Source organism: Balaenoptera physalus (assembly GCF_965194825.1).
Source record: "Balaenoptera physalus genome assembly, chromosome: 8".
Lineage (NCBI taxonomy): Eukaryota > Metazoa > Chordata > Mammalia > Artiodactyla > Balaenopteridae > Balaenoptera > Balaenoptera physalus.
In genome coordinates, this window is record NC_138887.1 from 101,032,784 (window position 1) to 101,058,426 (window position 25,643).

General features: G+C 37.7%; 1 protein-coding gene and 1 long non-coding RNA gene across 3 annotated transcripts in view; one reads left to right on the forward strand and one right to left on the reverse strand.

Moving 5' to 3' along the window:
- Nucleotides 1-25,643, forward strand: part of AHCYL2 (adenosylhomocysteinase like 2) — a 175,084-nt gene that overhangs the window by 70,548 nt on the left and 78,893 nt on the right. The window lies entirely within an intron of this gene.
- Nucleotides 422-25,643, reverse strand: part of LOC309666105 — a 30,504-nt gene continuing 5,282 nt past the window's right edge. The window contains exon 2 of the long non-coding RNA XR_014266902.1: nucleotides 422-25,551. This is a non-coding gene — a long non-coding RNA (uncharacterized lncRNA). The remainder of the gene's footprint in view (nucleotides 25,552-25,643) is intronic.

Genomic DNA, 25,643 nt, shown 5'->3' on the forward strand with positions numbered 1-25,643 from the left:
ACAGGTAGCTGATTCTTTCCTCAATTAAATTATCTTATGTTCCCTATGTCAGTGTGGATCTTCCAAGATGCAGATGTCAAGACAGGCTTAGAGGTGCAAGATTTATTGGAGGAAGCACCTGTGAGCTATAGAGGGAAGGGAGCCAGGAGAGGCACGGAGAGCCCTCAGAACGTGATACAGGGCGAACAGCTGTGAAGGAAGGATTGGGTGGGAAGAACTTCAGACCACAGCACAATTGAGGAAATTTCAGCAGATGTGGAGTCCCCAAGCAAAAGTTGCCTGCTAGGGTAATTCTATATGGGGCAGAATGACATTCCAGCTTATTATACTCTTAGAAACCCACCCAAGAAAAATGGAAGCATATGTACATATAAAGCCTTGTATGTAATGCTTTTCTGCACCTATTGAGATGATCATATAGTTTTTCTTTTTTAGTTTATTAATATGGTAAATTACATCAATTGATTTTCATATTGCAAACCAACCTTCCATTATGGGATAAACTCCACTTTGTTGTGATGTATTATTCTTTTTATATATTGTTGGAATCGATTTTCTAAAAATTTGTTAAGAATATTTGGATCTGTGTTAGTGAGAAAAATTATTCTCTAGGTATCTTCTCTTACTATGTCTTTGTAGAGTTTGTGTAGAAATTGTATCATTTCTTCTTTAAGTATTTGGTGGAATTTACCAGTTAAGCCATCTGAGCCTGTTTTTTGTGTTTGAGGGGGAAGGTTTTTAACCACAAATTCAATTTTTCTAATAGATACAGGGCTATTCAGATTTATTCATTTCTTCTTGAGTGAGCTTTGTGTCTTTCAAGAAATTTGTTGACTCCATTAGAAAAAGTTACTCATAATATTTTCTTGTATTCCTTTTTATATCTATAGAATTATAATGATGTCACCTCTCATTCCCAATATTGTTAATTTGGATCGTCTCTCTTTTTTTTCCCTTATCAATCTGACTAAAGGTTTATCTGCTTCATTCATCTCAAAGTACTAGCTTTTGGTTTCAAAGATTTTCTCTATTACTTAGTTTCTAGTTTGTATTTTATTGATTTCTGTTCTGATCTTTATTATTCCTTTCTTCTGTTTACTTTGGGTTTTATTAGCTCTTCTTTTTCCAGTTTCTTAAGGTGGAAGCTGAGGTTTTTCACTTGAGACCTTTCTTTTTTTGTAGTAGAAGTGTTTAGTGTTATATATTTCTAAGTGCTATTTAGCTGTATCCTACAAATTTTGATATGCTATGTTTTTAGTCAGCTTAAAATATGTTCTAATTTCCTTTTTGTTTTTTTTTTTCTTTTAATTTCCAAATGTTTGGGGGATTTTCCAGATATCCTTCTGTTACTGTTTTGTAGTTCAATTTCACTGTGGTCAGAGAATGTACATTGTTGACTTGAATTCTTTTAAATTTATTTAGACGTGTCTTTTGGCCCAGAATATGTTTTATCTTGTTAAATGTTCTATGTGCACTTGAAAAGAATGTATTTTCTGCTCTTCTTGGGTTGAGTGTTTGATAAATGTCAGGTCAAGTTGGTTGACAGTGTTGTTTAAGTCTTCTATAATCCTTTCTGGTCGGCTGTTCTATCAATCAAGAGAGGGGTATTGAAATCTCTGGCTAGAATTGTGGATTTATCTATTTCTCTTGGCAGTTCTATCAGCGTTTCTCTCATTTATTTTGAAGCTTAGTTATCAGATATAGAACCACTTAGGATTATGTCCTCTTGATGAACTGACCACTTTGTGATTAAGAAATGATATCCTTTGTTCCTGGTAATATTCTTTGCTCTGAAATATACTTTACTTGATATTAACATAGCCATTTCAACCCTTTTTTTTTAAGTTTTTGATTGTTTGTTTGTTTGTTTGTTTTGCCAAGCCACACACCTTGTGGGATCTTGGTTCCCTGACCAAGGATCGAACCTGTGCCCCCTGCAGTGGAAGTGTGGAGCCCTAACCACTCAACCACCAGGGAATTCCCAGCCATTTCAACCTTTTAAAAAAAGAAACCATATTTCAATTTTTAAAACATGCACACTTTTTTTAAAAAGTCACAAAACAGAGAGTATTTTGAAACAATCATTTCGTTAAATTTACTGAGGGAGAAGTGTTCTAGTTTCTGTATTTAATGAAAACAGGTTAAAATACATAGGCTTATAAAAGGAATTTGCAACTCTGGGATTTTTTTCCCCCAAGAATAATTGCCTGAAGAAGGGTGGGGGACACAGTGCGTGGATGTCTTTATTGCTTAAGTTTGCTGTTTTCAGGAATTATGCACCACTAGCGTGCGAGTCTGAGAGGCATCCATTTATATACTAGCTTTAAATGTTGGTAAATCATAAACAGAAGACATAATTTATGTAGGGGAAAATGCATTCAACATTTTTCCCTGAGTAAAGTGTGCAGAAAATCTGCTTAAATGGGGCATATAATTTTTAATGACTCAGGCCTTTAATCCTCAGAAATGAATTAGGTAGGTATGATTAATAAGATGGAAACTGGTGAATATTGAGTGTCTCTCATCAGACAGTCAGATTTGAAATCACCTGAGAATGTGTATAAAGGTAGTCATTTCAGCTTTCTTTTAGTTAGTATTAGCATATATATTTTCCACTCTTTTTCTTTTACTGTGTTTGTATCTTTATGTTTATTTAAGTGTATTTCTTGTAGGCAGCACATAGGTGGGTCTTGCTTTTATCCAATCTGACAATCTCTGCCTTTTTTAATTTATTTATTTATTTATTTTTGGCTGTGTTGGGCCTTCGTTTCTGTGAAGGCTTTCTCTAGTTGTGGCAAGTGGGGGCCACTCTTCATCGCGGTGCGCGGGCCTCTCACTATTGTGGCCTCTCTTGTTGTGGAGCACAGCCTCCAGATGCGCAGGCTCAGTAGTTGTGGCTCATGGGCCTAGTTGCTCCGTGGCATGTGGGATCCTCCCAGACCAGGGCTCGAACCCGTGTCCCCTGCATTAGCAGGCAGATTCTCAACCACTGCTCTGCCTTTTAATTAGGGTGTTTAGACCATTGACATTTGATGTGATTTTTGTTTGTTTGTTTTTTATTTTTATTTTTATTTATTTTTTGGCTGCATTGGGTCTTCGTTGCTGCACATGGGCTTTCTCTAGTTGCAGCAAGCGGGGGCTACTCTTTGTTGAGGTGCACAGGCTTCTTATGGCAGTGGCTTCTCTTGTTGTGGAGCACAGGCTCTAGGCGCATGGACTTCAGTAGTTGTGGCTCGTGGGCTCTAGAGCGCAGGCTCAGTAGTTGTGGCGCGCGGGCTCAGTTGCTCCGCAGCATGTGGGGTCTTCCTGGACTAGGGATCAAACCCGTGTCCCCCGCGTTAGCAGTCGGATTCTTAACCACTGTGCCACCAGGGAAGTCCCTGATGTGATTGTTAATATGGTTGAGTGTAAATCTGCCATGTTGCTGTATGTTTTCTGTTTTTCCCATCTACCCTTTGCTCCCCTTCTCCTATTTCTTTTGTACTAATTAAATATATTTTAATCATTTAGTTTTATCCCCCAATTGGCTTATTAGCTATAATTCTTTCTTTTCTTTTCTTCAGTGGTTGTTTTAGGCACATCTTTAACTTACCAGAGACTACATTTATGTGATATTATGGCACTTAATATATAGTATTAATCTTATAATAGTATACTTCTATATCTCCCCATCCATCCTTTATATTATTGCTGTCATCCACTTTATTTTTGCATATAACTCAACAGTACCTTTTAATTTTATTTGTTTGTTGTAAACTATTTTTATAGAAGCATCTTACATTCATTTTTTTAATTGAAATGTATTTGACATATGACATTATGTAGGTTTAAGATATACATGTTGATTTGATACATTTATATATTGCAATATGATTACCATTCTCATATTAGCTCCTCTATCATGTCACATAATTATCTTTTATTTTTTGTGGTGGAAATAATTAAGATCTAGGCTCTTAGCAAGTGTGATGTTTATAATACAATATTATTGTTTATAATCACTGTGCTGTACGTGAGGTCTCCAGGTCTTATTTATCTACTAGTTGCAAGCTTAGACCCTTAAACCGCCTCTCTCATATTCCCCCACCTCCCAGCCTCTAGTAACCACCATTTACTCTCTGATTTAATGAGTTTGGCTTTTTTAGATTCCACATATAAGTTATATTGCACAGTATTTGTCTTTCTCTGTCTCACTTATCTCACTTAGCATAATGTCCTTAAGGTCCATTCATGTTGTCACAAATGGCAGGATTTCCTTCTTCTTCATGGCTGAAAAATATTCTATTGTATATACATATATATCACATCTTCATTATCCATTCATCTGTTGATGGGCACTTAAGTTGTTTCCATATCTTGGCTGTTGTGAATAATGCTGCAGTAAATATGGGATTGCATATATCTCTCTGATATCCTCTTTTCATTTCCTTTGGTATATACTCAGAAGTGGAATTACTGTATCATATATAGCTCTATTTTTAATTTTTTGAGGAACCTCCATCTTGTTTTCCATAGTGGCTAAACCAATTTATATTCCTACCAATAGTGTACAAGACTTTGTTGAAAGAAATTGAGGAAGACACAAACAGATGGAAAGACATCCAATATTCATGGGTCGGAAAGAATTAATATTGTTAAAATGTCCATACTACTGTAAGCCATCTATAGATTTAACACAATCTCTATCAAAATTCCAATGGCACTTTTCACAGAAAAAAAAAAAAAAATCCTAAAATTTGTATAGAACCACAAAAGACCCTGAATAGCCAAAGCAGTCATGAGAAAGAAGAACAGAGCCAGAGGCATCATGCTTCCTGATTCCAAACTATAGTACAAAGCTATAGTAATTAAAACTGAATGATACTGCTATAAAAATAGACACATAGACCAATGAGGCATAATAGAGAGCCCGGAATAAACCCCCTCATATACGGTCAAAAAATACTCAATAAGGGGCCAAGAACACCAATGGGGAAAGGATAGTCTCTTCAACAGATGGTACTGGGAAAACTGTATAAAGACATGAAGAAAAAAAATTATACTCTTATCTTACACCACTCACAGAAATTAACTCAAAATGGATCAAAGACTTAAACATAAGACCTGATATCATAAAACTCCTAGAAGAAAACATAGGGAAGGAACTCCTCAACATTGATCTTGGCAATGATTTTTTGAATATGACATCAAAGCACAAACAGTGAAAGCAAAACTGGAGTGGGACTACATCAAACTTAAAAGCTTCTAACAGCAAAAGAAACAATCAACAAGATGAAAAAGTAACTTACAGAATGGGAGAAAATATTTGCAAACCATATATTGGATAAGGGGTTAATAGCCAATATATATAAAGAACTCATACAGCTCAGTAACAACAAGGAAAACCAAATAATTCATTTAAAAATGAGCAGAGGAACTAAATAGACATTTTTCTAAGGAAGACATCCAAATGGTCAACAGGTATGAGAAGATGTTCAACATCACTAATATCAGGGAAATGCAAATCAAAACCACAATGAGGTATCACCTCATATCTGTTAGAATAGCTGTCATCAAGAAAACAGGAGAGAAAAAGTATTGGCAAGGGTGTGCAGACTATAAACGTTTAGAGATCTAAATAATAAGAAAAAAATCTTGCATTTATCCACATAGTTACCATTTTTGGTGTTCTTCATTTTTTTGTGTAGCTCCATCTTTTCATTTTCTTTGTGCCTGAAGGACTTCCTTTAATGTTTCTTGTACTGCTGTATACCTATTTTTCTTCTATTTTGTGACATCCCTAGTTAATAGTTCATCTTGAATGTTTATCCTCATATTTTGCTTAATTCATTTTTCTCCTTTAACTTATCTTTTTCTTTTTTATACATGGAGATGATCTTTTGTTGTACTTCTTATAGTGTCTCTCAAACTGATTTGAATATGGACTTTTTAAAAAATAAGATATCTGCCTGGAATACCCTTTGGAAAACCTAGGCCAGAGGATTGGGTTTCAGTGATGACCAAAGGCTCATTGTCAACCCAGTGAGAATACCTTGCAGGAATTAGTCCTGGATCTACTATTAATGTTCTTCTATTGATTTCTTAGATAATAGCATAGAGATTATGATAATCATGTATGTGGACATGTATTGAAGTATGGCAGGAATGAAGGCAATTTTGGTTTGTTGAAAGGAGAATGGGGCTTTGGAATCTATAGATCTGGGTTAAAATCCTAAATTTAGCCTTTGTTAGGCTGAGTAGCCTTTGGAGAGTCCTTAATCTATTTGTCATCAGTTTCTTCAATTGTAAAATGGGTGGGATGACCCCCACTTGTATGGTTTTATTTGTGAAGATCTAATTAAGATGTGTAAGGTATCTTACACGTCTTTACCCACTTTTATTGTTGTTCTGAATCATTTTAGACAAAAAGGAACAGAATTTGTTATAATGTTAGTAAATTGGGGAAGGGGCAAAGCAAACAGGGAAATTCAATGAGGATAGTTCTGAGTAAATACAGATATAGTATGTAGGATCATTTTTTCCCTTGGATGTTCAGTCTCTTGGGGATAGGAAAGCAGTTCTTAAATAAGACTCAAAATCCAAGTAAAAAATGTTTATACAAAAATGGATGCTATAAACAACGCTGAAAATTAAGCTATAGACTGGGAGGGGATGTTTGTAATATATACGATAAAAATGAATATCCATGTTATAGACAATATTTCTATGGATCAATAAGAAATAGACATACCATCCAATAGAAAGATGGGCAAAAGATATAAACTAGAATTACACAGATGAGAAATTACAAATGGCCATTAAAAATATGAAAAGATGCCCATCTTCACTAGTAATTAGAGAAATACAAATTAAACTGAGAGACCATTTCTGTCTCTCAGACCATGATATTGGAAAATTTTAAAAGATTAGTAATATTCAGTCTTGGCAAGGGTATTTAGAAATGGGTACATTCATACACAGATGATAGAAGAAAAATTTCCGCACCCTCTTTGGAAGACACTTTGGTAGTAGCTATTAAAATTAGAAATACTCTGACTCACCAATTCCATTTTTTAGTATTTATCCTAGAGAAGTACCCACATAATCCACAAGGGAACTGGTACAAGAATTTTTTTACTGCAGCATTGTTTGTGATAGTGAAAAGTTGGAAACAACAGAGTAACAGAGGAATGATTAAGTGATACTTAATCATTATATCATCAATGATACAATCATTGATGATAGTACACTCATTCAATGGAATATTACCCAGTGTTTAAAAAGAATGATGTATCGGGGCTTCCCTGGTGGCGCAGTGGTTAAGAATCCGCCTGCCAATGCAGGGGACACGGGTTCGAGCCCTGGCCCGGGAGGATCCCACGTGCCATGGAGCAACTAAGGCCGTGCGCCACAGCTAGTGAGCCTGCGCTCTAGAGCCCGCAAGCCACGACTACTGAGCCCGTGCGCCTAGAGCCCGTGCTCTGCAACAAGAGAAGCCACCGCAGTGAGAAGCCCGCACACCGCAACGAAGAGTAGCCCCCGCTCGCTGCAACTAGAGCCCGGGCACAGCAACGAAGACCCAACGCAGCTAAAACTAAAAACAAATAAATAAATAAATTTATTTAAAAAAAGAATGATATATCAGTAGATCTACATATTCAGTCATGGAAAGACATCCAGGATACTCTGGTAACTTAGAAAAAAAGTCAGCAAGCTGCTTTTTGTAGTATGATGATATATGGCCATATTTATATCAAACAAAAATAAACTGAATTTATCTGTTTGTAAATTCATAGGTAAAGGTCTGGAAGGATGAACTTTAATAATCACAGTCACTGCTGGGAAAGAATGAAGGGTGAATTTCACTTTTCATTCTTTATATTTATGAATTATTTGAATTTTTAATAAACATATTCATGAGTAACTTCTACATTTTAAGCATACATAAATAAAAGTGAGATTATAAAAGTACTGAAGGAAGCCATCAGTGATTATTTTCTGACATAAAACCCAGAATTCACAAGAGCAATACATTTGACTACATAAAAATTGACCTCCAAATAGGGAAAGAACTGGAGGAAGGGAAACTTTCATCTCCAATGGTTCTGAAATGATGGAATTTTCTGTCAGAATTCTGTATTTTTAATTCTAAAACATAGATTATAAAAAGATATGTGTGATATTTTAAAAATATTTTAAAATCTCTATGTGGATGGAGGAGTGAGATGACATTTTTATATATGCAGATGGGATTATAAACTGGTACAACTTCTCTGGAGGGCACTTTGGCAATAGAGAATATGTTATTCCCTTTGACTTATAATTTTACTTCTAGGAATTTAAAGAAAAAAATCACAGACATGTAACGATTTAGATTTAGTGTTTGTTGCATCGTTATTGATATTTATAATATTATAAATTTAGAAACAACTTTATTTTGACAATAGGAGTTTTTTAATAAACTAGGATACATTTATTCCATGGAAGACTAGCTACTTTAATAAAATGTTGTAGAAATACAAAATGTATGCAACGTATATTATGTTGTTGAGTGCTTACTATGTACTAGATTTATTCTATCTATCTCTTATCTATTATTATTTAATACTTAGAATAAGTCTGTGAGGTAAGCAGTTTGTTTCCATTTTATATATTAGGAAACTCAGGCATTGAGAGAGGTTAAATAACTTATCTAAAATTGCACAATATGTAGGAGAGCCGGGACCCAGTTATGTTTGTCTGACTTCAAAGCCCATGCTCTCAGTTACAGTATTTAATGATTTTATAGACATGAAATATGTAGTAATATATTACATGAAAAAAGGTTATAACGTGATCTCATTTTTTGCCTATAAAAATTTACCAGAAGGATACATTCTAAAACGTCAGCAATGATAATAATTGAGTGTTGGGACTCTGATTGATTTTTGTCTCTTCTTTTCTTATTTTCCACAGTGAACATGAGTGACTTTTATAATTGAAGTTTTTAAAAAGATATTCATTTCATAGCATAGGGGTGGGGTGGATTAAAAAAAATAATCATTCCCTTTTCCTTCTGTTTGTGAAGAGAGATATATTTCTGAGTTTGGGTGTATCCACTCTTGATGTTGCCTGTAATTTCCTCTTGGCACTAGTTTATACAAGCTGGAAGGTTGAAATGGCAGTGTTATTCTGAGATCCAAAGATGTGAACAGATGAAAGGTCTTTAAATAATAACATTGTAACCATTGCTTAGTTTGTTCTCTAGATCTGGGACCATGGCCACTAGTAACAGGATTCAGAAACCAGAAGCACAGCACCTAGAAATTTACACAGTTAGCAATTCCCCAGGCCCATCTCTTAGCTTTTCACTAGAAAATCCTCCTTCACCTCTCTTTTCTCCCAATTCTTTTTTGTTAGTTTGAGGGTCTTTTTACCTGGGTGAAAAGAATTTGAACCAATCAAGAACAAATAGCTGTCTTTTGGGCCTGACTTTTTGTGTGTTTCTGTTGCCATGTAAATCAAATAAAGCTAGCTATGAGTAAACCAGCTGCTGCCTGAGCCTCATTCCCTAGAGGAAGGGAAGGAAAGGGTGGTGAAGGTAATTGGGAAGGACTAGAAGAAAGGGTAGAAATTGAGGGAGGAGAATATTGTGTGTACATTCTTGGTCTTGATTCTTGTCTCTTTGAGATTAGAATATGTTACCTATAGCTACTTGTGTTGGCCCTTTTTTCCCAGCAGCTGAGAGATGTTGCTGACTAATAACTTTTTCTCTGTTTGCATGTTGGAAACTGTCACTATTGGAATTCATAGACTCTAAGCTGTCTTTCAGGACTGGAAAACCTAGGAAAAGGTTTATGGCATGACATAAAGTTAAGGATTTTTGGTTATATAGGGTTACACTTTGGGGATTGGCATAAAAAAAGTCGTTCCAGAGTGTCTAATTAAATGTGCACTGGAGGCACTATGCAAAGATACATGTAGCTAGCTTGTCAATCAATAACTTACAAGCATTTACAATTACAACTGGAGGGACAAGAACAGCTGAAGCCTAAAACACTTGGCACAGAAACTAGGTAAGTACTTAGAATCAGATAGTAAGATATTAATTTAAATTGTAAATATTAATTAGAGGTTAATGGAGGTAAACATAGGGTGATACATTATTGGGGGAAGAGAAAGAAAGCACATTGCAGTTACTCATTTAATCCAGATATGGAGAAAAAATCATGTTTTATCTGATCTGAGGAGACTTTGGAAACCGATCAGCATCAGACCCTATTGTGCCAACCAGCACTAAAATTAAACATTCTCATCCAGATGGTCCAGTTCATTCTTAAGCTGGAAGAGAGCAAAAGTTAAATAAGAAGTGTCATTATAATGACCTTAAGTCTCTAACTGGGCAGTAAGGTTGATAATGAACTTACATGTATTGATAGCCAAAAACTTTTTTTTCATGGCCTAGTCATCATTTCTTATTGTTTCCTTATGCAAATCTAAGTAATACATATATTTATCCTTATCCCCCTTTCTTACACCAAGGGTCACATAATATGAACCTTCCGTATGTGTACAAAAAAGCTTCCTCTTTTTTTTTTTTTAGCAGATATATCAAAACTCTGTTGATGGACATTTGAGTGGTTTCATATAGTTTTAAGCTGAAATTTTAGTAACTTTAAGTCCCTTTTATTAGCAATCCTACTTTGGGACCAGGCTACAGAAATTAATACATAGAAATCAGTTGAATATAAATGAAAAACTACAAATCCTGCTGTAGTTCTAATCTGGGCTAGGGAAAGATATCTGCATAACTTCATAGTTATGCTCCCTTCATGCACCCTCACCCTTCTTTGTTTTTCTTTCTTTATTACCATCTGTTTTTCTGGTGCCATTTGGTTTATTTTCTGTTTTTTAATTTTCTTTTCTTGGTTCCTTCCTGACCCTATCTGATACACCAGCCTGTCTAACTGCTAGTTAGACCTTTGTTAGGAAATTGTTAGACTTGCAGGTAACTTTTACATTTTACAGTTGCCAAAAGATAGCAGTTGTCAGTCCAGGTGAGATTGGGATTCTTGCTGTCTTACTTACTGGAAGTTCTTCTGTAAGTCTTATTACTCAGATAATGCCCTCCTGTCATTGTTCCCCTGTTACCCAGCTACACTTAGTAGCAAATTTGCATTCTGTTGGTGATAATCTATACACACTTATCAACTGGCCCAGGAGGCTGGCACCATGCATTGCTGGAGGCTCAGCGGGAGTAGAGACAAGCAGGACTGGGAAATGTGCTTTAAATCCTTGAATTGGAAATAGGTCTGGGCCCTTTGGAGGGAAGCATAAAAAGCTGGTTGATTGATATTATTTTGGCTGCCCTTCTGCCACAAAGAAAGAGTGGAATAAAGAAAGGAAAGAGAAGATACAAAGAGGTTTTGGTTACGGACAAAAAACACTACATTGAGAATCAAGAAGCATGTATTTTGATCTATATGCTACTACTAGTTTGATCTGTAATTTGTTCTGTGATTTCACTTCTCTTGACATAAGTTTCTACACCTATGAAATGAGTGGTTTGGAATTTTAACAAAAATATCTGAAATTCTAAGGCAAGGAAAAAAAAAGAAAAATAGAAGTGAAGCAGAATATCTTCAAGATTCTATATTGACTTCAAATAATATAAAGTGGAGAGCTTGTCTACTACTGTGTAACATCTATTATAGTTAGTATTGTTGCGTAATAAATTACTGCCAGAATTTAGAGGTTTAAATTTTATTTATTTTATTTTATTTTTGGCTGCGTTGGGTCTTCATTGCTGCGCGCCGGCTTTCTCTAATTGCAGCGAGCAGGGTCTACTCTTTGTTGTGGTGCGCGGGCTTCTCATTGCGGTGGCTTCTCTTGTTGCAGAGCACGGGCTCTAGGCGTGCGGGCTTCAGTAGTTGTGGCACGCGGGCTTAGTAGTTATGGCTCGCGGGCTCTAGAGCACAGGCTCAGTAGTGGTGGCGCATGGGCTTAGTTGCTCCGCGGCATGTGAGATCTTCCCGGACCAGGGATCGAACCCATGTCCCCTGCATTGGCAGGCAGATTCTTAAGCACCGCGCCACCAGGGAAGTCCGAAAAGTACTTTTAATTTATTATTTCTCTACTTTTGCATGTTTGAGAATGTTGGAGGTTAATGTAGCTATGTACCCTGTGGGACTTAAGAATTAATTAATTATAACCAGCTGTTGGAACTATTCTCAAGAAAGTATCTCTTGCCACCTATTTGGGGGGCTCATGAGTAAGTATGTAGAATTCCATTTCACTGTTTCAAAACGATTGACCTACATTTTAAAAAGCGTTTATTATATATATTTAAAATATATAAATGTATAAACTTCTTGTGCTCCATTCCAGAAAATGTGTTGTGTGTGTGCCTAATACTATACATTATTATGTCTTGCATTGTATATAAGTATATATTAACATATATATGTTGACAGTGTATTTAAACTACATGTCTTGAAACCATTTAATTTACATCCTTGCTCAATCAATTATGTAAAATCCTTTCTCTTTTTCTCTGACCTCTGGTCCCCATTTCCTTTGTATAGGGAAGTACACTGTGGGAATACAAATTTCAAACATCGGTTTTGTTTTTTCTAACCAATTTTCTATTTCACTGCATGCACATTGGATTAAAATAGCTTAAGATAGCAAAGCATTTTCCTTTTTACCTAAAAAAAAATTTTGTTATAAAGAGAGTGAGGAGAATAAATGAAAATATTAATCACATTTGTTGGTATTCAGTATTCCTCTGAATGGTGTTTTATTAGCCCATTTCTCTGTTTGTTATATCCCTGCAGTTTTTCCCCACTAGAGGGCACTAGGATATTGTTTGTTTTTAGTGGACTGTTCATAATGAATTTGGAATTAAAACTTCCATATTTTTCTTATTTGTTCTACATTTTGTATGAATAAAATCGTCATCCTGAGGTCAGTCTATATTTGACGTACATGGACGATTATAGTACCTTCTGTGCTAGCAATTTTGACTTTGAAGACTATTTTGTGCTAAGTGCTTAAAGAAGAAAAAGAGAAGGAGGACTTGGAGAGATGGGAAAGAATTGAAATTTTTTAGACTCCAGTTATTACCTTTTCTCACTCCACAGAAGGTACTGACACTAAAGGAAAAAGGATAGGTACATGTAGGTCAGTGCAACAGAATAGAGAGTCCAGAAATAGACACACACGTAGACAATGAATTGAGTTTTGACAAAGAAGCCAAAGGAAATCAGTGGGGAAAGGATCTTTTTTTAATCAAATGGTACTTGAACAATTAGATATCCATTTGGGAGAAAAGTGGCCTTTTACCTTTATTTCATTCCATATGTAACACTTAACTCAAAATGGATCATAGACTGTAGAAGAAAACAAAGGAAAAAATCTTCATGACCTTGGGGCAAGCAAAAATTTCTTATTTGTTTCTATTTCTTTTAAAGTACATAGTTAAGTAAATAAAAAGGGTAGCCACAGAATGGGAGAAAATATTCACAATACATATACCAGACAAAGGACTGGTATCTAGAATACATAAAGAACTCTTACAACTGGATAATAAGATACACAATTTAGTCTTTTAAATGGACAAATGATTTAAACAGACATGCCTCAATAGATGCTAAACAAATGCCAGTAAGCACGTAAGTTGCTCAACATGATGAGTCATTAGAGAAATGCAAATTAAAACCACAGTGAGATACTATACACCCACTAGAATGGCTAAAATTCAAAAGACTGACAATACCTAGTACTGATATGGATATGGATCCATTGCGATGCTCATACATTACTGGTGAATAACAGTTTTCCAGTTTGTCATGAATTTAATATATACTTACCAAATGACTCAGCAGTTCTACCCCTACCTTTGTCTTTACCCAAGAAAATGAAATCCTATGTTCACACAAAGACTAGTACACTGATGTTGATAGCAGTTTAATTCATAATGGCCCCAAACTGGAAAAACACCGAATATCCATCAACAAGTAAATGGATAAACTAAAGTACATCTATGTAAAGGAGTACTACTTAGCAATAAAAGAGAATGAACTACACATGGAACAATGTGGATGAATCTCAAAAATATTATGCTAAGTGAAATAACCTAGACACAAAAGAGTATATATATTTATGATTTCATTTATATAGCATTCTATAAAAGGCAAATCTCTCTGTAGTGACAGGAAACAGATCAGTGGTTGTCTAGGGCCATCGTGGTGGTTGTGGTGAGTCAACTGCACAGGAGAAATAGACGAACAACTGAGTTAACCAAAACATTGCAAATTATGAAGGAAAGAAGGCATAGGGAGCATGTACAAAGGCCCTAATTTGGAAAAGAAGGTTGGTTTTTAGTGGAGTATTTTTAGGCAGAGGCTAAATGATGGGAGATGGGGTTGGAAAGATAATAAGTAAGGGCCAGATCATGTGGAAAGAGTCAAGTCCTCAAGAACTTGAAATGGAATGGACTGTAGAGCACAAGGTGAGACCCTTATTTCAGTAAAAGTGGGGAAGAAGGTGAAGCTGGGGCAAATGAGCTAGGCCTGGTGATGGGAATGTAAGTTTATATCAGATATTTTCCTCCTCTTCTTTTTATTCTCTTTTATCTATATAAGGTAAGGCTGTCACTTGAAAGTGAGGGTAGAAGTTTGAGGGGACAAACATGAACTATTCTTCCTGGGAGGGGACAGAGGGAGTACTTACCACTAAAGAAACTTCCTAAGATGGCTGAGGTGCTATTGATGCCCATTTGAGTTTGGGGAAGGTGAATTTAAAGTGAAACCAGTCAGCTTGGTCACGTGGTTTTTCTCTTGCAAAATTTAGCAGCTTGGGGCCCAACATGAAGTAGATAGATTAGTAGGGGTCAATCAGGACTGAGGTTTTTGCCTGGCAAAAGTAATGAAGGGAGAGAGGGAATGAAGTTATTTATGAGTCAGTTTCAAGACGGACTAGGGAATCTAGGCTAGACAAGGAGGGAAGTGAAACTAAAAAAAGGGTTGATGAATTGTGAGAAAATGATGTCATTGGACAAAGGACAGAATTTTATGAATTGAGGCTACTTCTGCAAATGAAACGGCAGGTTAAGAGGAAGTGGTCTTAGGGTGACTTTGGGGTTTCTGAAATGGAAGTCCATTTATTGGGATAGAGAATTTGGGAGGAAGAGGAACAGGTTCGGGTAAATGATGAATTCAGTTTTGGACAGGCTATGTTTGAGGAACCCATGGGGTGTATAAGTGGAGATGTCCAAAAGGCATTTGGATATACAGATCTGAGAGATTTGGGCTTTCAGTAGAGATTTAGGAGTTATTAGCACATAGAGGATAACTGAAATGTGGTGATGGAAGAGATTATCAGGGGGAATTTGTGAGATAAGAGAAGGGGAGGGTGTGTGGTTTCCTTTTTTCAGAACCAGAATGGTTGTGGTGGTGGTTGGTGTTTTGCTTTGTTTTTTCCTTCAGTATTCTGTCTCCTTTTCCAAGTGAGTCCTAGCAAATACAACATGGAATGGTGGTAAGAGCAGAGTTTAGGTCCTGGCTTTGCCACTTCCTACTGTATGCGTTGATCAGGTTTCTGAGTTATAATTTTCTAGTCTATTAAAAATAACTGTATCAAGAAAATAAGAAGACAAGCCACAGACTGGGAGAAACTATTTGCAAAAGACCTATCTGATAAAGGACTGTTACTCAAAATACACAAAGACCTCTTAGACTCAACAATAAGAAAACAAACAACCCAATTAAAAAATGGGCAAAAAGCCTTAACAAAACCTCACCAAAAAAGATACACAGATAGCAAATAAGCATATAAAAAGATGTCCCACATCATTGTCATCAGAGAAATGCAAACTAAAACAATGAGATCCCACTATACACCAATTAGAATAGCCAAAATCAAGAACACTGACAACACCGGATGTCAGTAAGGATATAGAGCAACAGGAACTCTCATTCATTGCTGGTGGAAATACAAAATGGAACAGCCAGTTTGGAAGATAATTTGGCAACTTATTACAAAACTAAACATACTCTTACCATACAATCCAGCAGTTGTCCTCCTTGGTATTTATTCAAGTGAGCTGAAAACTTATGTCCACACCCTGATGTTTATAGCAGCTTTACTCATAATTGCCAAAACTTGGAAGCAACCAGGATGTCCTTCAGCAAATGAATGGATAAATTATGGTACATATAGACAGTGGAATATTATTCAGCACTAAGAAGAAATGAGTCATCAAGCCATGAAAAGACACTGAGAACCTTAAATGAATATTACCAAGTGAAAGAAACCAATCTGAAAAGGCTACATACTGTGATTCTAACTATATGCCATTCTGTAAAAGGAAAAACTATGGAGACAGTAAAAAGATCAGTGGTTGCCAGGAGTGGAGGGTAGAAGAGATGAATAGGCAGAGCATAGAAGATTTTTAGACCAGTGAAACTATTCTGTATGATAGTATAATGGTGGTAGATACATGTCATTATACATCTGTCAAATCTGTAGAATACACAACCCCAAGAATGAACCCTAATGTAAAGTTTGGACTTCAGGTGATGATGTGTCAACATAGGTTCATCCATCATAACAAACGTACCACTCTGGGACTAGATGTTGATAGTGGAGGAGGCTGTGTGTGTTAGAGGGGAGGGGATACATGAGAACTATCTATATATTCAATTTTGCTGTGAACCTAAAATTGCTCTAGAAAATAAAGTCTATTTTTTTAAAAACTAGCTGTAATAAGAAATTGCATGGAGACATGGTAAATAACTCAGGGCTACTGGTCTAAACTTGAAATCACTTAGTGAATACTGTAGGATTCATTGGTCTTTATTTTCAGTTATTTGCTGCTGCTTAATGGGAAGGTTTTGCTTCCCTTCCTCAACTTTCACCACTCCGTCAAGTTTTTTTACAATGATAGTGAACAATTACACTCCTTGGAAAGATTTAATTATAGCCTAATGAGTGTATAGATATAAATGTCTGGATTTTTATATTGTCGGGGGAAAAATGATGATGGAAAACATCCAACACCAATAATTAAAAGAAATTTATTTCACTAAATAAGGAATATTTGAATCTTCTTTCAGTTTTTTTTTTTTAATTTATTTATTTATTTTGGCCGCGTTGGGTCTTTGTTGCTGCGCGTGGGCTTTCTCTAGTTGTGGCGAGCTGGGGCTACTCTTTGTTGCGGTGCACGGGCTTCTCATTGCGGTGGCTTCTCCTGTTGCAGTGCCTGGGCTCTAGGTGCGTGAGCTTCAGTAGTTTTGGCGCGCGGGCTCAGTAGCTGTGGCTCCGCGGCATGTGGGATCTTCCCGGACCAGGGCTCAAACCCGTGTCCCCTGCATTGGCAGGCAGATTCTTAACCACTGCGCCACCAGGGAAGTCCCTCAGTTGTATTTTTTACCCTGTTTACTTTTACATCCAAGTACCATTTTATACTTCAGAGCTTTTCAAATAAATACTATACATTAATCTACTTTGAGTACCAGGGGCTCCCTCCCCTATGGATTCCAAAACAATTTCTGAAAAGATGGAAAAGGGGTATTGAGTTATACCCATGTAGACAAGTAAGCCTGAAAAACTAAGGTGAAGTAATTGGCTAGCTTCTGGCTGGTAGATACACTCCCCTCCTTTCTTATTGCATCCAGATTTTGGGGTGGGGTGAGTGGCAACAGTCTTTTTTTTCCAAAAAAGAGAATAATAACTAATACTTCCAGACATTTATCCTATAGATGTTCTCACACATGTATGAAATATCATATAAAGATGAATATTCATTATAGTATTATCATGGTGATATGCAAATAGCAAAAGATAGGAAATGATCTAAATGTCCATTGGTAGGGGACTGGTAAATAAATATTGGTACACCTATAGAATAGAATAATGTTCAGGAGTTTAAAAGAGTGAGGCAGCTCTATAAATACTGATATGGAACAATCTTCAAGGTAATGTTGGCGGGGGAAGGTTTACGTATGACATGCTACTATTTTTTTTTTTTTGGCCGCACTGCGCAGCATGCGGGATCTTAGTTCCTCGACCAGGGATTGAACCCGCACCCCCTGCAATGGAAGCAGGGCTTCCTAACTGCTGCATCGCCAGGGAGTTCCCGACATGCTACTATTTGTGTAGAAAAAGAAACAAAAATACTCACACACAGGGACTTCCCTGGTGACGCAGTGGTTAAGAATCCACCTGCCAATGCAGGGGACACGTGTTCGAGTCCTGATCTGGGAAGATCCCACATGCCGTGGAGCACCTAAGCCCGTGTGCCAGAACTGCTGAGCCTGCGCTCTAGAGCCCGCGAGCCACACTACTGAACCTGCGTGCCACAACTACTGAAGCCCATGCACCTAGAGCTTGTGCTCCGCAACAAGCGAAGCCACCGCAATGAGAAGCCTGTGCACCGTAAGGAAGAGTAGACCCCACTCGCCGCAGCTAGAGATAAGCCCGCGTGCAGCAACGAAGACCTAACGCAGCCAAAATAAATTAATTAATTAATTAATAAAAAATACTCACACACACATATATGTACCTAGATTTACGTCTTAGCTCTGCCTCTTATAAGTGTAATAAGTGTAATCTTGAGTCAGTTACTTAACCTATTTGCTTATATGCAAAAGATGGCTCTAGAAGAATGCGCAAGTAGGAGAATTTCCCTCTAGAGTGGATAATCTGGTGCTGAAGGAAAGGGACAGAAAGAGAGACTTACTTTTCACAATATAATCTTTATGTCTCTTGAAGTTTGTGCCATGAACCTTTGTTACCTAGTGAAAAACAAATGAACAAATCAAAAAATAAAATCTAGATTTAAAAAACCTATCTTTAGGACTGTCCTGAGGATTAAATGAGTCATGTATATAATCTCTTGCAGTGCTGCTTGGCATATAGTAAATGTATATACAATAAATGATAGCCTTTGTTCTTGTTTTTTTCCCTCCAATTCCATAATTACTGTTTGGAGGATTTATTGTCTTCACCTAGGCCTAAGTGAATTCAGATTGTCAATCTGAATAGATCTGTGAACTCTCTGAAATTGTATACCAAATTTTGTGTAAGCAGACACCAAACACTGTAGATTCTAGAGAGAGGGTATGTGACTTTCATCATAATTTCTAAGGAGGGTCGCATGGCCCTAAAAAAATTGACACATGATCTAAGCCATTTTTCTATTTTATGTTTCCTTCCACCAGAAAATACTCTGCTGTCAGTTTTCTCTTTATAACTAGTATCTTTTTTCTTGTTGTTGCTATTAAAAACATGAAGACATAAAGCACCATGACAGTTTGGAGACTTACAGAGTTAGGTATAACTTATTATTTCTTCAAGTCCCAAGTCTAATACTATTTGCTCAGTGAAGCCTTCACAGATCTCACAGGTGTTGAGCTGTGTTCCTGCAGCTCTTTGGTTGTTATTGTAATCTCTCTTGCTACTGAACTTTAGGCCTTCCAAGGTAGAGGCCATATATTTTCAATAAATATATATTGAATACCTGTATGTATCAGATGTTATGCTAGGTGAACAATACAGATAAGGTCCCTGTCCTCTTAAAGCTTAAATTCCAGAATGGGGAGGGAAAAACAAAAGTAATTTCAGATAGTGATAACTGAAGAAAATAAAATAAGGTAGTGGTTCAGAGTGATGGGGGCAGGGCCAAATAGGATGATCAGGGAAGGCCTTGAAGAGGTGACATTTGAGCTGAGACCTCAAGGATGAACTTGGATTGTGTATAAAATGTTTTATACAATTCCATGCACTTACAATCTTGATTGTGTTCTTTGTCATTTTCTTCAGGTTACCTTAGAATGGTAATTGCTAATTGAATTTAGTTTGCACACACATTCTGTATTTATTTGTGTTCAGCTATAGTTCTTCTGCTTTCCCTTTCTTTCCTTAAGAGTGAGCTCTTGAGCTGACCGTTTTGAATCTAGGAAGAACTTTATTCTTTTTATGTCTGTGTTTTAATTTGGGTACCCAGGTTTTTATAAACAGAGTACCACCATCCCTAGACATTTCTCTTGGGTGTATGTGCTATGTATTACTTCATTTCACTCTCTCAGTAAGTAATACGTTTGGAGCAAGTCTCATTGTAAGTACTAGTGATATGTTAGTCACCGTAATAGATGATCTAGGAGGTCTGAACAGTAGTCAATTTAGAGATTTCCCAGATATTTTGACAAAAGTAAAAATTTTTACCATAGAGAATCTAGTCCTCCCAAAGTTAGGTTGCACCTGGAAAAATGTCATGCTCTCTTTTTGCCCTGTGTTGGGTAGCACAATGATGACCTTCAAATCACTCTTCTTTTGAGAGCTAACATGGTCTTGTTATCCCACAATCAGAATATCCTTGATAATTTTGATGACTACCTTAAGAAAATGGCCCTCTGTTGCACTGGTTAGTCAGAGAGGTAAGTTTCAGTTTCTTGAATTAAAGGGCCTCATTGAATGGGTGGGTCAGAGTACATTTTCCTATAAAGAGACTAAGTTCCCCGGATTCTACACTGAACTGTGGGACAAGTAGATAAGTAGTTGAGGAGAGTTGTTGACTATCAGAATTTAGAACCAGTTTTCTCCTAAGATTACTTTGTTGCATAAATCCCTTAGCAAGGCTCTCTTTATGAATGCCCATGCCTCTATTGTTTTCTTGACAAAAAAAGAGAGAGAAAAAAAAAGCAGAACAGCTCAGAATCAGGTCTCAATCATTGGATCTCTGGGCTTTCAGATTGCACTGGCTGCCCTGTTTCCTGATAGGTTTGGGATTTCCACCATGAAGGTCATGTAGATTTTTTTCTTTCTCTCCTTGTCAGGTACCTATCTGAATTAGAATTAAAGGAGATTCTTATTATTTTTAGAAGAACAGCAGGCCCCATTACTGTCTACTAATTATTTCAACAAAATTTATAACTCCTGAGTAGACTCTACCTCTAATCCTAAAGGTTTGTCTTTCTGTTTTATTCAGTTTTTCATTTGTAGTTTTTCTGGAAGAGTTTGATGCCAAAATATTGGCTCTCTGTACACCGATGCCAAAATGAGATACAGAGACAGAGTTTTGGAAGAGAAAGAAAGAGTAGCTTTATTCTTTGCCAGACAAAGAAGAAACAGCGCAGGCTAATGCCCTAAGAACTGTGCCCCTCTCCCTGGAGAATAGGGAGAGGTCTTATAGACAGGGCTCGTGGTCATGGGTAGGTGATAAGGATCAAGGCAGTAATGGGCTTGCATTCTTCTGATGGATTGGTGGTGAGGTAAGTAGGAGTCAGCATCATCAACCTTCAGGTTCCAACTGGTCTGGGGTCTCGGTGCTTGTGGGCAGCATACCATCATTAATTGTTAATCAACTTCTCCCACCTGGAGGGGGTTTCAGTATCTGCAAAACAGCTCAAAAATATCTTTGTGTGTATCCATTGATGGGGAACCAGGACCTTGCCCCAAGGCTGCACTATTGTTTCTCTTGACTGTTTGTTTCTCCATTGTCTTGCATCCCCCTCCCTTCCCTAATAAACAACTGCTTGAATCTGCCCGTTGCAACTTGGGGAAGGTCATGGAGGCTAAATGAAGGCTATTTCCTGTGATCAAAGAAATGGGGGACACAGAAAAGGCTTTGTGCCCAGGAACCCCACAGAGCCCTGCTCAGTATCAATCTCCCCTTTTCTTTGAAACTCCCCAATCTTGAGGTGAACAGGTATTGGACAAGGAAGGGAATAATCATTTTGGATAGGGATGTTAATCATAAACTCAGCAGAGGAGCTCAGTTTTAAGGGAACTCAGTTTTAATCCCCACTTCGGTTTTATCTTTCCCAAAATCTTTTAGGGAACGGGGCGATAAACACTCTAACTACTTCCTGCTGAGATAGGGCATAGTCCTGCCTAAATTTGGGGGAATAGATAACGAATTAGAAATATTTGAGTTCCAAGTCCTGGATTCGAGTCTTACATGATTAAGATCTCATCCCTTGTTCTGCCATTTTGGTGCAGCAAAGCCAGTTAGAGGTAAGACGAGTGATAACTAGAACTTTAGTAGAAAGAATAGATCTCATTTCCTTAGGAATTCAGGAGCATAAGTCTGAAGCCCAGTCTAGAACCAGCACTTCAGAGAGTCTTATTGTAGCCAATTGTTTTCAAACCATTTCCTGTATGGGGAAAACCCATCAAGGCAATCCTGAAGACCCAGAAATAGGAAGCTGACCACATATCTAGCAGTTAGAATTATCAAAAAAATCAGCATATGAACCTATAGGTAGAAGGTATGAGAAAGAAGAAAACAGAACTTTCATTCCGCTTGTTGGAACAAATACTTAAAGTTTCCCAAAGGGTGAGATGTCTGCTTCTTGGGAGTACACTTGCTGGCTGTAAGCAGGCTTGGCTGGTCAGTCTCTGGTAATCTTCTTACTCTGGTATGATGTACCCACGGTTATACTCCATCCAGTTTTAGAGAGGTGTGAGTAGTAAGAAGAACCTCATAGGATCCCTTCCATTTTTCTTCAAGTTGTTGCTCAGGTCATTGCTCTTTTTCACACTTTCAGCAGCACTTGGTCTCCTGCTTTGAAGGGATATAAGGTAGCTTCCAGGTGAGGGGGAGACCTGTGGAACACAAACTCACACATAGCAGTTCAGAATTGTCCAGTCTGTTGAAAATACTGTTTAATTTTTACCTCCTGTGTTAGAAATGTTCCTCTTTTTACTCTTAGGAACTAAGAGAGGTCTCTTGTGTATAATTTCATAAGGGCTCAATCCTAGCCCGCTTCTAGGGGCCACCAGTATACAGAGGAGAGCAACTGGAAAGACCTTGTCCCATTTTAGATGAGTTTTTTTCATAGCTTGGTGAGAGTTTTCTTAATAATGTCCTTAAGAAGGTCACTTAAGTTTTTGTCATTTCTGATGCTTTTTCTATTTTGGCTGGAAAGGCCTCTATTCAACCTTGATCCAGGTGTAATCCTCTCAAGTCTTTAGCCAAAATCTCATTGAAGAGTGTAGGGGAATTTTTAAATCCTCGTGGAGTCTGACGTAGCTCAGAAAATTCAAGTTTGCAACAATACAGGAATGAATGCATCTGACATCACATCCACAATGGTCACCTAGTTTTACCATCATTACTCCATTTTGACTTTCAAATGCATTTCCCTCCTCAATGTTAAAGCAGATGTCACTGTTAATGATTTCACTGCTTTTCTAGATATGGGAAAATGCAAGAATTTGAGCTCATAAAATCTTCTCCTGAAAGAATCTAACTATCTGAAGGCCTGTTCTGTCAGTTTTTCCCAGAGCACAGAGTGCCTCATTCCTTGTCTCCACCCTGAACTCCTTTCAGAGGGTGCTGAAAGTCAGCAGCTGCAGCAACACATGATTTAATCTTTGTAGAGGTAGATGGCAAGTGCCAGTTTCCAGTCGGCAGGGCCCCTTCATGGTCATAAATTCGACCATGGTTTTGCGGCATTTCATGACCATTTTGTCCCACAGTACTAGGAATGCTCATTCCCAGGTCTGGCGAAGATTTTGCTGATAGACCACTCAATGTGCTATTACTGGACTAGGCCTTGTGAGTAGCAAAAAGTCTCTGGACCACCTGTCTTACTAGTCTCTTGTGGTCCAGGAAAATATTCCCTCTTGTTGCTTCTTCCCATATCTAGAGTTACACTATTACAATCATTGATCTTTTTTTTTTTTTTTTTTTTTTTAATTTATTTTTTGGCTGCAGCGTGAAGCAACCAGGGATTGAACCCACACCCCCTGCACTCGGAGCACAGAGTTTTGTTTTGTTTTGTTTAATTTTATTTATTTATTTATTTATGGCTGTGTTGGGTCTTCGTTTCTGTGCGAGGGCTTTCTCTAGTTGTGGCAAGCGGGGACCACTCTTCATCGCGGTGCACGGGCCTCTCACTATCGCGGCCTCTCTTGTTGCGGGGCACAGGCTCCAGACGCGCAGGCTCAGTAGTTGTGGCTCACGGGCCTAGCCGCTCTGCAGCATGTGGGATCTTCCCAGACCAGGGCTCGAACCCGTGTTCCCTGCATTGGCAGGCAGATTCTCAACCACTGCGCCACCAGGGAAGCCCAATCATTGATCTTATATGGAACTATATATCATCATTTTCTCAGAGGCTCAGTCACACACTGGTAACGTAAGAAACAACAACTTTGTAAAACAGGCAAAATACAACGAAAATAGCTAGCAGTATTAGTAAAGTCGTAAGTAAGAAGCCAAGAACTTCCATTAGGTGTGGCCCAGTATGTCCAGGTTGTCTGACTTAGTGTGTTCTGTACCAATACTTATCTTTAAGGGAAATTATATGTTGGCATTGTCCATGAGGCACCCAGCTTAATTTCCCAATGTTGCTAGACTGATTATCCTTAATATGATTTAATTGTTCTCAACACAGAGGGGCATTTAAACTTAAATTACCATAGTTTGGTGTTAACTACATAAATCCATCCCATAATTGTGGGAGGTTTTATTCCTTGGCTGAAATTTTCCTTGTTGCTCTGAACTTGAGTAATAGAGGAAAATTCATATTTGTGGCCAGGGTCAGAGCAGGCATTTATTAATTGGCCGGGTGAGGGGATTCCATCTAGTAATATCGATAGTGGCCTGAACATGACTATAATTTTTCTTTTAAAATAAATTTCCTGGGACTTCCCTGGTGGTGCAGTGGTTAAGAATCCGCCTGCCAATACAGGGGACACGGGTTCGATCCCTAGTCCAGGAAGATCCCACATGCGGTGGAGCAACTAAGCCTGTGCGCCGCAACTATTGAGCCTGCACTCTAGAACCCATGAGCCACAACTACTGAGCCGGCATGCCACATCTACTGAAGCCTGCATACCTAGAGCCTGTGCTCTGCAACAAGAGAAGCCCCTGCAATGAGAAGCCCGTGCACTACAACGAAGAGTAGCCCCCGCTCACTGCAACTAGAGAAAGCCCGCGTGCAGCAATGAAGACCCAGCGCAGCCAAAAATAAAAATTAATTAATTAATTAATTTTTTAAAAGAAACAAAAATAAATAAACAAATTTCCTAAGAGCCAACTAATTAGAGCCTTGGAGTGGAGAAATCCATCCTGGTAACCCAGAAGTACTAGACACAGGTAATTGGCCACAAAATCAACAATTGGATTGATTTTTAAAACTAGCATAGGATCATGCCTATGATAGAAAAACATTTGATTCATATGCAGAGGTCCAAGAAGTCAAGAAAACATTATAAATGATCATACGAGTCAGGTCGAGAATCTTGGGCAAGCTGTCTACTTCTGATGTCATCTTCTAGCCCTGGTATGAGTGTAGTTTCTCCTCTGTTTGAGCATTGTTTTAAGGTGATTTTGAGGTCAGCTGTCCTCTCTATAGGCCAGTCCAGTGCAGGGACCAAGCAGGGCCCTTTGTGAGTGGAAATTAATCCAAGGGTCAATTCCTTTCAGTTTCACTGTGCATGAGCTAGTTAAGAGTACCTGATAAGGGTCCTTCTGTTCAGGTTGGAGATAGTCCTTTAAATTATGTCTTTTCCAGTATGCATAATCCCCTGATTGCAGGTCTTGGGCCATTTGATCTTCATCCAAAGATAGATTACTGAGATAAGCTGCAGTAACAAACTTAGAAAGTGTCCTTTAATAATTCAATTAAAGTTTACATTAATATAACATAACAGTAAGGAACTATCTGGGAGGTGAG